This window comes from Lotus japonicus, chromosome 2 (assembly GCF_012489685.1).
Source record: "Lotus japonicus ecotype B-129 chromosome 2, LjGifu_v1.2".
NCBI lineage: Eukaryota > Viridiplantae > Streptophyta > Magnoliopsida > Fabales > Fabaceae > Lotus > Lotus japonicus.
In genome coordinates this window covers 69,482,912-69,495,612 of record NC_080042.1, presented here as the reverse complement: position 1 = coordinate 69,495,612, position 12,701 = coordinate 69,482,912, and the positions used below count along the sequence as shown (strand labels likewise).

General features: G+C 37.1%; 1 long non-coding RNA gene across 1 annotated transcript; it reads left to right on the top strand.

Moving 5' to 3' along the window:
* Positions 1–7,755: 7,755 nt before the first annotated feature.
* LOC130739128 (uncharacterized) lies at positions 7,756–11,060 on the top strand. The gene is made up of 5 exons (XR_009019772.1): positions 7,756–8,777; positions 9,111–9,203; positions 9,361–9,416; positions 9,526–9,599; positions 10,192–11,060. It is a non-coding gene; the product is annotated as an uncharacterized LOC130739128 (long non-coding RNA).
* The last annotated feature ends 1,641 nt before the right edge of the window (positions 11,061–12,701 follow it).

Below are 12,701 nucleotides of genomic sequence, written 5' to 3'. Positions count from 1 at the left end.
TCGCACTTGTTTGTCGCTGGGCAACACCTTAGTTACTTGATGTTACTTTCCGTCACTTGAGGACACTCGTGACGATGTTTTTAGTTGCAGCGAGGGTTGTGCTTGTATTGTATATTAATCGCTGTTAATCGCGATTGGGGTTGAGTCTTTATTTCGACAAGTCTTTTTATTTAAACAAATCGAAAAAAAAATACCTGCTTTTCCGCTTTATTTTATTGTTGAGTTACTAAAGTGACGCCACTGAAATCGGGGTGTTACAACAAGCCTCACTAGGAGCAACACGATCTAATAATACTAATTGAAATCGTAAAGAACGCTTTTAAAGCTTCAGAGTTCCTATTTAGGCACAAATTGACAACAGAACTTCATTTGCTAAAACGCGCATAACTTCAGCTACAGAACTTGGAATGACACGAAACCAAAGCCAAAATTTCGACAATCGAAAGAGCTACGCTATAGCTCAGGTCATAGAGACCCAAAAATTATTTTTGGACACGGTACCCTAACAAACAGATTTCGGCTACTTTAGAAAATAGGGTTTCCGAACTTTTTCTTCGATCTAAATCAATTCCTAGGTATTCTTAGGCGATATCTAGGCCAGGGAAACTCTCAAAAAAATTATCGGATCGAAAACTAGAACAGGTGTATTTTGGTCAAGATTTTTAGCTCGGAAACTCAAAATCGGAATTTCGAAAAATAAATTGGATGAGCTCGATACCCACGACATTTATGACAACTAATCCTACTGACGCTAAGCTCAGTCGAGAGTTTTTGATTCAAAAAGCGGAACCTCAGCATAAAATGGGTATTTTGAGCAGAATTGAAGTTCTGCGGCGATTCGACGAGAATCGGCGAAATGTAATCCGCTAAACATGCTCTTGGGCATGCAGGGAATAAGTTTAGACATAGAAATCAAGTTATTTGGACAGTTTTACAAAAAGCTCAAAACTTTGAGCACAGAAAGACATAGAGAAAAGCGACAGAATTTACGATCAGATGTAAGGAAAAGCATCAGTACCTCGAGGCCTACGCGTAGCAACGAATAGAGCGACGATCAGACAAGAATCGGTGAAAATCTTTTTCTCCTCCTTCCTCCTTGAAGCTCACGGCCGTGTGTGTGTGTTGGTGGTGATGTTTTTGTTTTTGTTTTTTTTTTTCATTTTTCAAGCTATTTATAGAAAATGGAAAACGCGGGAAAAGAATATTTCGCGATTCCGATTTTTCCTGCACCTTCCTTCGTGAATTCTAAGATAGGTTCTGGCGATAGAATTCCAGAACTCAAAACAGGTTTCTCAGAATTAAAGCAAACGATCCAAAGTCGGTGTAAATCTATTTTACCCGAAAAACTACTTTTTGTAGTTGATGTCGGATGAGAAAACTTCTTTCTGAAGAAAGATTAGAAACATCGAAAGAAATGGGTGTCCGCATGTGGAATCTTCGTTTGAAGCTCCGAATAGAAAAAGTCTTCATCAACAGTTTACTTTAAGGTTCTTGAGCTAACAGGAACTCGGTTTCGGCAAACTTCCGAGAATCGAAATCGATCGTTCGTACAGTCCAGAGTTTCTTGTCGAAACACTCGTCGTGGAAAGGAATAAGATAAGTTCTTATATTCCTCTGAATATTTTTGAATATCGTTTCTACAGTGCTTTAAGAGCAAATTAGCCATTTACTAACGTTTTCGCCCTAAGGCGGAAGTGAATGAAACTCGTGCTATAACCTATAGCGACTATATAACTATTCTTAACCATTTCCTGAACTTTCTTCTTCATAACGCTAATCCAAACATTAAACACGAGTCAAGTTCCTCTCACGCTTAAACAGAATCCTATGCGTGAGGTGGAAATTAATTAATTTATTTTAATTCTAAAATCCTGGGTCTTACAGAAATGATAGCATGTTTTACTGTGATATATATATATATATATATATATATATACTTGCTCATGTTGTCTGTTTTGAGGCTTTGTTAAATGTTTTCTAAGGCTTCGACCATTGTTAAACCTCGAGGCTTATGCTATTGTTTTCTGGGGCTTAGGCCATTTCACTGCTTAATGATTTACTTGATGAGTTAGTATGCATAGTTAAATTGATTTATGCTTGTTGGATATATGAGTAATATGTGGTTATTCTGACTTGACTATTGGTTTTGAGAATTGTTGTTGACTGACTTGGCATATATGGTTGAGTATAAGCGGCGATCAGGAGGTGTGGTCCTATGATTGTTTCGTCTTGTGTGACGCTATAAGCGGAGATCAGGAGGTGTGGTCCTATGATTGTCATGTCTTGTGTGACGCTATAAGTGGCGATGAGGAGGTGTGGTCCTATCATTGTCCCATCTTGCGAGACGATATTGATCAATCCATTTTGGTAGCAGCATATAGCCGCATTTAGGGCACTCACATCTGATGTTATGTTGTTCGATGATTTTCCATTTAACTTGATATAAGTTATTAGTTGATTACCATGTTTTGCATGCAGTTAACCTTTTATGTTTCCTACTTGTTGTTTGGGTGCTTAACGCTATTAGGTGATGAAGAGCCTTCCGACGATGCTTAGTCATGCATGAGATGGGGAAGGGATAGTAAGCGGCATAGCAGAAATGGAAGAAGTTGTTTGGTTTTCTTTTTGTAGTCTATTTTTGAGTCTTCTTCGTCATCTGAAAACTCTATTACTAAAACTTTGATTTAGCCATTGTCTAAGTCTGCGTACTTATTTTGAACCCTGATTATGATATTGTAACTTACTATTACTATATGTCGGGAACAGGTTGTTTAATTAAGATTATGTTATGTTTCCAACCCTATGGTTGAAGTGTTTTGTTTGTTTTCAAAAAAGTACCCTTGTGTTTTAGGATTGCAAAATAGTCCTTAGACTTTGATAGGTTGCTAATGTGATTCCTCAGTTGAGAAATTGGGGCGTTACAGAGATAGTATTGTCCTTGTTCTAAAGACTATCTTTAGACAATTACGCTTATTAAGAAAATATGCAATTAAGCTAATTAATATATGAGAGTTGTTATTCAGACCCCTCCCACATTTATTTGAACCCCCCTCTAAAGTGCAAAAATACTTAAATGCCCTTAATGAAAAAAACATTCCCAGCTTCATCCTCACATTCTCTCTCCTCTCTCATTTCCTTTTTCATCTTTCTTCCATCACAACCCCCTCCCCCACAACTACCACCACCGCTGCCGCCGCCACCACAACCTCTATCTTCTCCTTTCTTATCTTTCCTTCAACATCGTCGTCGTCGTTGTTACCATTGTTTTTAATTTTTTTCTGCAACTAAACGCACTTTATAGGTGCGTCACTCACGCACGTTTGAAGTGTGAAGTTAACGCACTTTTAAATAGGGGTGAACATGGGCCGGGTAAATCCAATGAACCCGCCCAACCCAATCCGATCCAGTAGAAAAAATGCGGGTTGGATCGGGCAATCGGGTTAGTCGGATGGATTTTACTACAACCCAACCAAGTTCGGATCGGATTTCGGATTCAGTTCAAATCCATCCAACCCAACCCAGAATCCATACATATAATAATAATTTTTATAATTTTACTCATACTTGGAGTGCTAGTGTCGGAGTGATGACTTTTTGAAACTTTGAGACTTAAGTATTTGTAGTTATTTGTCATATTTGAACTTAGAGTATATGTTCGTAGTTATTTGTTACATGTTTATATATAGTTACTTGCCATGTTGGAGACATCTAAGTTCTAAGTGTCATGGCATGACATTTAGTGTTGTTTTTCACTTTTTAGATATTATTTATATTAGATTGTTTCATGTCATTTGGTAATGAAGTTTTATGTTTTCATGATATTTGGCTATATGTCATTTATGTGGTATTATTTCTATAACTTTTTGAGTACTTTTTATAACTTTTTCTGAATTTATAATAATTTTTGCAAGATTTTTTTAATATTTTTGATATATTATTATTTTAATATAGTGACCCAATAAATCCATCCAACCCAATCCAAACTTCGTCGGGTTGGTTCGGATCGGGTCCGAAGAAGAAATTCGTGAAATCCAACCCAACCCAACCCAGCCAATTTTGATCGTTCGGATTTTATTTTGACCAAAATCCATCCAACCCAACCCATGTGCACCCCTGCTTTTAAAGTGCGAAATTAACGCACTTTTAACTTGCGTTTTGCAGCAAATTTCAACAAAACTGATATCAGATGATTTTTAAAAAATATGAGACCACCACAGTAAATCAAGATAGAATATTTGGAGATTTATGGTGGAATAAAAAAATTTAAAATTCAAAGTAAAATATCAGATGAAAGAATTTGGCTAAATTTCACACAGCTTATGACCAAAGGTGCCAAGAGACCAATTACTTTTTAGGAATTGTTATTCAGACCCCCCCCAACAGCTATTTAGACCCCTCAAAAAGTGCAAAAATACTAAACTACCCTTAATGAAAAAAAATCATCACCCCACTCTTTACATTCTCTCTCCTCTCTCCTTACCTCTTTCCTATTTCTTCCACCCACCACCACCACCACCACCATCTCCGCCACCACCACCACCGCCGCCACCACCACCACAAACTCCATCTTATGTCATTTTTTAAAATTTCAAACATTATGGAGTTGATTCTGTCGTTTTAAATTTTTTCTGCAATTAAACGCACTTTAAAAGTGCGTTGTTAACGCACTTTAGAAGTGCGTGGTTAACGCACTTTAGAAGTGCGTGGTTAACACACTTTAGATGTGCGTGACAAACCCTCCTTAAAAGTGCACGCACTTTAAAAGTGCGTAATTAATGCACTTTTAAAGGGCACGCATTATAAAAGTGCGTTTGTCACGCACTTCTAAAGTGCGTTTGTCACGCACTTCTAAAGTGCGTGAGTCAGACACTTCTAGAGTGCTTTTAATTGCAGAAAAAATTTAAAACGACAGAATCAACTCCCTAAAATTTGAAATTGTAAAAAATGACATAAGATGAAGGTTGTGGTGGTGGTGGCGGTGGTGGCGGCGGGGGAGGTGGTGGGTGGTGGTGGTGGTGGGGGCGGAGGTGGTGGGTGGTGGTGGTTGGTGGAAGAAAGAGGAAAGAGGTAAGGAGAGAGGAGAGAGAATGTGAAGAGTGAGGTTAGAATTTTTTTTTATTAAGGGTAGTTTAGTATTTTTTTCACTTTTTGAGGGGTCTAAATAGCTGTTGGGGGGTCTGAATAACAATTCCCTTACTTTTTTTTCTTCAACTTTGTAGTTGGTCGACTACACATCCGAGACCAAAATTGTCACATTTTCCAAACCACACCGCTCCTGATTGTGAAGTGACTCTTAGAAGGTGTAGGAATTTAGAGATTTTGACTGCATATTTAAGCTCAGAATGGTCTTATTACCTTAACCAAGAAGTGACAGTCCCAGATTCCTTCCAGAAATTAAACAGGAAAAAAAAAGAAAGAAATATGTGCGTTTCAGTCGCACTTTGAAAGTGTGTTACCTACGCACTTTCAAAGTACGACCATAACGCACTTTATAGGTGCGTCCCTAACACACTTTGAAAGTGCGTAGGTAACGCACTTTCAAAGTGCGAGCGAAATTTAATTATAAGGGGTCTTTTTGAATTTTACGAATTTAACATGGTACGAATAGATGTCGGTGGGGTCCGAATAACAACTCCCTTAATATATTGGTGTTTAATAAGTTTATACAATCTTTTACATTTACCCTTTACTAAAGCCAAACATATTGGAAGTACAAATCAAAAGCAAGGAATTTTGCTAATTTTGTGTTAGAACCCTTTTTTATATTTGTTGGTGGCAGTAATATGTGATTCTTTTTAATTTTTGCTTCAGTATGTGTGAACTAGAAATTAGAGCAAGTGAGCCTATATTGTATTGTGATTTTCTATAAGTAGGTTGTATTTTTTTTTTTTTTTTTTTGAAACTAAGTAGGTTGTATTTATTATGTTTGGGTTTGGATGTCCTATTTGTAAGTGTTGTTTGACTTGCGTTTATCCTTTGTCGAGTCTGATTTGCATCTCCTCTATCGAGTTGGCTTCAAAAGAACCAAGTTGTGTGTATTGCATATTGGGTTGCTGTGATGCTGATCCATTGTGATGAATGAGCTTCTACCATAATCTCATCTACGGCTTGGGCCATATGAATGGGATGAAACCATAAACAATCACTAATTTTTTCATGACTCTAAATCAAATCTTGAGATTGGCAAACTCCATGATTGTAGTTGTTGATGAGATGTTGTCTTCGCTTGTGCCCGAGGTCGAATAAGCTAAAGGATGAACTAGTCCTCATGTTGGTTTGGAAAAAGTGAATGTCAATGTGACATTTACGACTAAGAGGGGTGTTGGATTTGGGGTGGTGGTGTGTGATGATAAAGGAGAACTTCTGGCTGCAACTTTGTTACGTTCCATGTGGATGGCCAGTTGGGAATTGAGATTGCGGAAGAAATTTATTTTCGTTGGGCAACTCAGTTATGCATGGACCTGAACTTTGCGGGTGATTTTATGAGGGACTTCTATCTCTCTTTCCGGCGAGGAGGTCATCGATTATAACAAATTCCTACGTTCATGGAGTGATATGAGATTGTAAGGCTCTGACCACTTGGTTTAATCTTCCCATTTATCCCTTGTTAGAAGTGATGGTAATAAAGCATCTGATTATATGTCTTATTAAGCTTGGTTACTTAAATACCAGTTTAGTTTGGATTGAGAGTGGCTATGTTGACCTAGAGCCTTTCTTGGCTAATGACCTAGAGCCTTTCTTGGCTAATGACTTATGTAGCATTTTTGTTTCGCATTAACAAAAGTGTGGATTTAACTTAAAAAAAAACTTATAAGTTAAGCCTTGGTTAGATGGTCCCAAAAGCATATAGTTAATCTCTATAGCTGCCACCCCCAAAGTTTCCTATACTAGGGTTCACGCAAAGCACCAGCTTATAAAAGAATAACACACAAAGCACCATCGCTACCCCCTTTGGGGGTCTTCTCGCCCCATTGGGGTTCTCTCTCTTTCATGGAGGCTTCTCCTTCTTCTAGGTAGTGTTTATCCTACAATAGGCGGATTTTATTCCACATTAGGTGAATTTGTTACCCAATAAGTGGATTTTCCTTTTTTGTCTTCTTTTACCCTTTGTGGCCATCACCTCCACCCCACCGGTCTCTGTCACATTGTGCCGCTGCTGCAACCGCCACCACATCCCTCACCTCCATGTCACCTCCTCGATTACCTTTGTTAGTCACCGGTGTCACCTCTACGACCCTCCATCGGCATCACCTCCAGAACCTCCCCTTGTGGGACTGTTTGCAGCTTCCACTGTCTACAATGGCACCTCCGTGCCTCAACTCGTGCTATAGTGCATTCCTTTCATCAAGTATTTGATCTTCTGAATGCCTTGATAAGATTCCTGGCTAGTTTAGTGGTGCTACATGTGCACCCTTGTTGATGATGGGCTTGTAGCATATCTGATATTATGTTGATCCGATAGAGTAGACAAGGCTTAAAAGAAGCGACTTCAAAATTGTAGATCATATTTTTGCTTTTAAAGCAACAAATCAAGTCTCGGATGAAGCTTTGAAGTTTGCCATTTTAGTTGAGATTTATGTGTGGTCTTCCCATTTTCTACCTGAGTTTTTTTTTTTTGGTTACTTGAGTTTACTTTGTTTCTAATTGATTATTTTATGGCGAATTCTACCGTACAGGAATTTTTTTATGGGTAATATACGGGAATGACTTGGCCAAATGACAATTTTACATTTGTGATGGTTATTTTATTGTCATAATTATTTCTATTATTCTAATTATTGCCCAGAACTACTGTTAATTAATTACAGCTACACCTAGAATCACAACCACACTTCTCCATTCTTTTCTCTTCTATTGTGGAGCTGTGAAAATTGATGGTTTCTGTTTGGTCCTAAAACTGAAATGGTGGGCAAGGATAACCTGAAGATCGAGGACCTGAACTTGTGCTTTGAGAAGCTTATGATGGTTTCTGGAAACAAGGAACAGTGGGAAAGGAGGGGATCGGATATGATGAAGGCTGGGGTGATCAACGAGTGGACCAATATTCCTGTGGAGCTTTTGGTGTAGATTCTATTGCTTGTGGATGGATGATCAGTCGGTGATTAGAGCTTCTGGAGTTTTTCGTGGTTGGAGAGATGCAATTTCCTTTGGCCTTGCCCATTCATTACTGCAGTCAAATTTCCCCAAATATCAAAATCCTGAAAAATTTAGAGTTTCAATTTGCCTCTCACACTACAAGAAAACGGACAGTTAGCGGCGGTCATTTTGCGGCGGTTACGCATAAACCGCCGCAAAATGTAAAACTGAGGCGCTTTTTCAGGCGATTTAGCCAGTTGCCGCAGTTTTCGTGCAATTTGCGGCGGTTTGGGTCAATTAGTGGCGGTTCTCTGACATTTTGCGGCGGTTAACCGCAGAGTGAAATCTGAAAACCCTAAGTTTAAACCCACCCCACCTCTCTTTTTCCCTATCACCTTCGCCATTTCCACCTTTGCTTCTTCTCACCTTCGCGATTTCCACCTTCACTGCTTCTCACTTCTCAACCATGGATTGAATCACGATTCCCTTTTCTTCTCCACTTGATTTGGATAGATCTTCTCTGCTTCTCAGCCATGGATTGAATTGCGATTCTCTTTTCTTCTCCACCAAATTTGGATCGATCTTCTCTGCTCCTCAGCCATGGATTGAATCGGGATTTGCCTTTCTTCTCCACCAGATTTGAATCGCGATTTGCTCTTTCTCCATTGACAAGCTCTTTCTTCCAATGACAATTGAATCAGGTAAAGATTTAGGGTTCATCTCTTCTTTGATCAATATACCCAATTACATCATGAATTGTGATCTTGAACTCTGTTTGCTTCCTGATAAACTACATAGAGGTTTAAATTTCATTGTTTTTATTCCTTATCAGGCACACTGGATTGAACTTTTGTGCATTGAACAAATTTTGGTTTGTTTACATTTCTTATTCATAATGAAAAATTTGCCATAACTAGTCAAAAATTGCTGTGTTAAAGGGTTTAATCACCATTGTAAGTCAATATTTGTCAGGCTATTCTTTTTTGTTCTGGCATATTCCAGTGGTTGAATAATTGCTTTTGCTTGTTTTCCAGTGGTTGAATAACTGTGTAGGGAAAATGAACTACACAACCTTCTTTAAGGCTTAGTTGAATTGAATCACAGTATTAGTGGAGCATCCTTCTGCGGTGAGTTCTATGGTAATTTTAGTGTAAAGAAGTACACATAGAGGAAATATAATTATAATGCATATTATTATGTAAGTAATTGTGTATATAGTTCAAGTTGTTCTGTTTCACTGTAAACATATGTGACTTACTTGTTTCCATATTCTGGTTTATTTAGGGATGTGAGTTCTAACAACATAGTTGGTGAGATACCATATAGTTTGCCACACATATGTAAGCCTATTGTTATGCTGATTTTGTTCCTTCATCAGTGAATTCTATTTGTTCCTGTGACCCTGTGTCTTCAGCAGTGAGTTTTTCTGATGAATCTTCTTTATTGCAGAAACATGGCTTGCAACGATTTGAGCCAAAATATCCCTCTCATTCTTTACCAACCATGAAGAAACTGAGACATCTGTGAGTCATTTTCTTATTGATTTTAGTCCACTGGTTGCTTGTTTTGTCTTATGTTCTCATTTTTAATTTGTTGAGTGAGATATAGTGATTCAGTTTTACAAATGACTGTGAGGTGTGAAATAATCACTTTTTCTCTTACCGGAATTTGAGCCACAATTTCTTATTTGGCAATGTGTTCACTGGCTTAGATAACCTCAAGGAAATGTATGTCTTCTGTGGAATCTTTTGAACCTGCATGCATTTGAATCTGAATAAAAGAAATAGGTTATTCAATGAGTAAGAAATTTCGGTAATTTGTTTTAGTATAGAGAATGCACCTACATTCTAATAGTTTTGTTGCTTGATGACTTTTGTTTTGTTTAACGTGTTCTTAGTACATTAGCTATGCCTAGTTACTAGATTTTTTAGAGAAATTAATTGGTTTTAGAATTTTATTAATCTTAGTGTTGGCTTTTTATATAGATAGAATTCCGAAAAGAACTGAACCAATGAGGTTGTGATCATGAAACTTCCATGCTGATAGGATTGCTCTAAATTTTGTAAACTCATCTATAAAGGTTCACAAGCTGACATGAAAGGTGATTATCTGTAGGTGTTGAGGGATGAAAATGGAGTGGGGAAGAGGCATTAGTCCCTGGAGATGTGATCAGCATCAAGTTGGGAGACATTGTGCCTGATGATGCCTGTCTCTCGGAGGGAGATCCTCTTAAGATTTACCATTCTTCACTAATGGTGAGTCCTTGCGTGTCACAAGATTGAGTATTCTTCATTTGATTTGCGGTAGAAGAGAATTTGTCAAATCTTAATTTGTTCATTTTGACACTAAAAATCTGTTTGTGTGGTGTTTTCTAACTGCTATTACCTTCACTTCGTAGCTTGTCTTTTTTCATGGCTTGTTTTGTTTTGGGTTATCAAGTCAGGTCCTTTTTAAATTTAATCGTGTGGTGTTTGCATCTGTGAGCAAAATTCATTAAATTTCACTAGTTTATCCTTAATTTCTATTTAAATTGCAAGTTAATATGATGGTGTCACCCTCATCCTCCTTCCTGCAACATAACTACAAATTAGCATACTTATTGTGTAGAACTGTGATGTTTGGGTTGGGGTGATTTTTGTGTAGAACTGTGATGTTAGTATGTTCACCACTTGCCTTCTGTAGTTATTCTTTACAGCTTACACCGACTTTATTTAGAATTCAATGTATGTATTTGATTATAAAATATTGTTATTAGCCTTCTTCCTCCATAGCTGTTGTCCTCTATGGATGTTTGGTTTCTTGGTGATAAAGTTATGGCTCAAACTCGAGTTTGGTTTTGTAGTTTGGTGATTGTTATTTGTAAGTGAGATAATCAGATATAAGGTATTGTGCAGTATAAGGATGTGTTATGTGACATCAATGAATGTGTTTTTGGTAGGCAGGAAGTTTGTAGGATCATATGGATGTGAAAGGATGAAAAAATCTTTTTAGTATTTCGTGGCGGTTGAAACCGCTGAAGAATAGAGGCAAAATAAAGTACACGCATTGCGGCGGTTATAAACCGCCGCTATATTCCTGCGGCGGTTATTCCAACGCTTGGCTATAAGCGCCGCAGAACACCTCCCGACGCTCGTAACTGCGGCGCTCTGACAAACGCCTCAACATACATTTTGCGGCGTGTTAAACCGCCGAAAATTGCTCCTAGAACCGCCGCAAAATGCTGTTTTTTTTGTAGTGTCATGACGATTGACGAAGGCCGAGATTGACGACAACGATGGCACAAGGATCACTGGCGACCACGGCTACAACATTGTGTTCAAAGAGAGAATCTCACCCAAACATAACAGGGCTTAATTTGGAATTATTCAAAAATTGAGAGTTCAAATCATAATTATTACAATTGTATTAATTCATTAATTACATGTACATATGTCTTAATTTTATTGTGCCAACTCACTAAGGTAGCCTACACTCATTTTAATTTCCTGTACCAGAGCAAGCACCATTTGTACGTGTCGTTTCTCTTTATTTACACCATAATCTAATCATGAAACTGTGAAAAAAAAAGAATGGCACCATTATCCCAATTGTTCCTTTCTTGGTGTCTAGATTCTTAGTGTATTTAGTACGTATTTACAACGTTGTTTAATTTTGGCATATGAGACGAGGCCTAAAGTAATTTTATTATATCCGGTCGATATCTTGGAGTACAACGATGGATGATTACTTGTATTTTTCTTTTTAAATTTTATTCTTTATCTTTTTTTAATGGTAAAAGGAATCATGTACATGAAAATACCCATAAAATGGACGAACAACCATTTGTACGGTAACGAATAAAAAAGTGTCTCAAAAGATACCTGACGTTTAATTTGGTGCATCAATTATGGTGCATCAATTAGGGCCCATTTTGTCCTTTAAAATAGCAAGAAATCATGAGTTTTATAATTTATTTAAAAAGTTTGTTTACTTGTCTATTTTTTTGTCTATATATATATGCATAAAGCTTTCTAATTTCTTTTAGACTTTTCTTTAAATTTTGCCAAAATAAAATTGCAGAATCTTTTATTTGGATAAGCAATATATGAAACGGCAGAATCTGATTTAATGTGTGGATTACTCGCGGTTTGTCATTCCGTGAAGAAAAAAAAGTTATATGGATAATCATAAACTAATGATAGAGATAAATATAATATTTTTCGATTAAGAAAAATTTAAGTGAATTCAGCTATAATCACTATCACGAATAAAGATAATAATTTTTCATAAAAATATTCTGAGAATAAAAAACAATGAAGACGTCAAAAAAATAAAAGAAAACAATGAAACTTATTATCATGAAATTCTAAAATTATAGATAAATAGGGATAAAAAAATAGCTTCAAAATCAACACTAAATGGAATGGAGGAAATAAAATATATATTATAATAAGGTATACACGCATAATTCACTTGTTGCTTTTTTTTTCGTGTAAGACAAGTGTTATTCTTTAGAGGCAATCGTGTTCGAGCTGGAAACATCCACATTATGGTGAGACTAACTCTTTTAGCGAGAGTTTTTTCCATCCACAAGACTCGAACTCAAGAACCAACCACCCGTTCGTATTCACTTATTACTTTAGAAA